Raw genomic sequence first — 2,276 nt, 5'->3', positions numbered from 1 at the left:
GGCAGTTGCAAGGGCCTCCTGGAAGGCCTCCTCCTCCTCCAACAGCCTCCTGGAAGCTGCCCAGCTTCACTGCAGAAATACCCCCTCTTACACTCTGCTTCTGGAAGAATCTACTGACCTCTTCTTCTTCCTTGGCTCCTGCAAGGCAGTCTTACAGGTGCTTTGCATCCAAAGAGCATGCCCTCACTGTCCCCTCCTGTCTGCAGGATGCCAGCCTGTTCCCCAAAGGGGCGACTCTAGCAAGTGACACTCATGAAAGTTGAACCAGACAGTGGCATCGCTAGGGGGTGCGGGGTGGTGGTGGTGCAGGCCAAACTGGGTGACACACCTGGGGGGGGGGGTGACACCACTACTAGCCAAAATTCTTAAAATCTTGGCATTTTTGAATAATACCATCATGTTATATATCAACCACTGTGTAATTTCATGCAGAATGCAATGAAACAAACTGCGTTGAAATAACTCTATTATATCAAATGTTATAGCCCAAAAACAGTGGGGATGGAGCAATGGTGCATCACCACACCCACCACGTGGGACTTTGCCCTGCCCACTGCATGGCAGGAGATCCCTCATAGGGGTGACACGCTGGCCTCCTGCACCAGGTGACAAACCCTAGTGACACTGCTGGAACTAGATATCCCGGAAAGGCAAGCACAGGTTGGAGACAAATGACAGGACGGTCACTGGAAAATAGGAAGGAACTGGAGCTGAATGTGGGATCTAGATCTCACATTTTGGGCTGACTGTCATTTTGGGGTTGGGTGCAACAGAAGAACACCTTTGGCGTCTACGCTGGGGAGCGATGCATCCTGGGAGCTGTTTGGCCTTGACACAAGGTGTTTAAAGGCTTGTTTTGTTTCAATTTATTAATAAGTTATTAATAAGTTATTGCAGATCATTAAAACAAGCTTCTCTTTCTCAGGCCTCTGTTTCCTGATCATTTCACAGCTTGATCTTCTCCCTTCCTCTCTCTTTTTTTCTCAGCCAGGAAGGGTTACATCCTTTCATATGGAAATCTAGACACCTGCCTGTTACACGTCTCACTCTCCTTATAGAGTTGTCTCACTCCCCCCCCCCCCACCACCATTTTTGAAAGACGATCATGATTATGGAGTGATCAAAAGCAAGTTCACATTCCTGAAAAACGGATGATGGGTGTCCCACTCAGGAATTTCATGCAGGGACAAGCTGGCAGGTGTAGAAAGTGATGGTAATCTTGTGTGGGGTGAAGGGGGAGAATGGAAAATTATCTCTCTAGGTGGTGTGGCTAGAGGGGGTGCAAAGCACTAAAAAAAGCCAGGCTGGGTCAAGCCAAAAGCCCATCTAGTCCAGCCTCCGGTATCTCACAATGGCCCACAGTGCTCTAAGAACATAAGAACATAAGAACAGCCCCACTGGATCAGGCCATAGGCCCATCTAGTCCAACTTCCTGTATCTCACAGCGGCCCACCAAATGCCCCAGGGAGCACACCAGATAACAAGAGACCTGCAAGGCCTCCTGGGAATTGTAGTTAAGAACATAAGAACAGCCCCACTGGATCAAGCCAGAGGCCCATCTAGTCCAGCTTCCTGTATCTCACAGCGGCCCACCAAATGCCCCAGGGAGCACACCAGATAACAAGAGACCCGCAAGGCCTCCTGGGAATTGTAGTTAAGAACATAAGAACAGCCCCACTGGATCAAGCCAGAGGCCCATCTAGTCCAGCTTCCTGGATCTCACAGCGGCCCACCAAATGCCCCAAGGAGCACACCAGATAACAAGAGACCTGCCTCCTGGTGCCCTCCGTTGTATCTGACACAGCCCATTTCTAAAACCAGGAGGTTGCACATACACATCATGGCTTGTAACCTGTAATGGATTTTTCCTCCAGAAAGTTCTCACACATTTAGCACCAGGGCCCGCTTTTTAGAATGAGAATCTGTCAGGACTCCCTGGAAATGATGTCATGACCAGAAGTGACATCATCAAGCAGGAACATTTTTAACCATCCTAGGCTGCAATCCTACCTGCGCTTTCCCAGGAATAAATCCCATTTACTGTCATCGTTATAAGCGTATATGTAGCAGCCTGTTAAAAGTACAGGTCAGTCACATTTCCCCAAATGCAGTCACATCCCATGGTAGCATCAAGTCTAGCAGATTAAAAAAACAAAATATGGAAATGAATGGGGACCCACCAGAAATGGGCTCGCGACCCACCTAGTGGGTCCCAACCCCCAGTTTGAGAATCAGGGCTCTAGCCCATCTCTTTTCCATCATCCTCACTCCCACTT

This window comes from Tiliqua scincoides, chromosome 13 (genome assembly GCF_035046505.1).
Source record: "Tiliqua scincoides isolate rTilSci1 chromosome 13, rTilSci1.hap2, whole genome shotgun sequence".
Classification (NCBI taxonomy): Eukaryota; Metazoa; Chordata; class Lepidosauria; order Squamata; family Scincidae; genus Tiliqua; species Tiliqua scincoides.
This window is presented reverse-complemented; position numbering follows the sequence as displayed.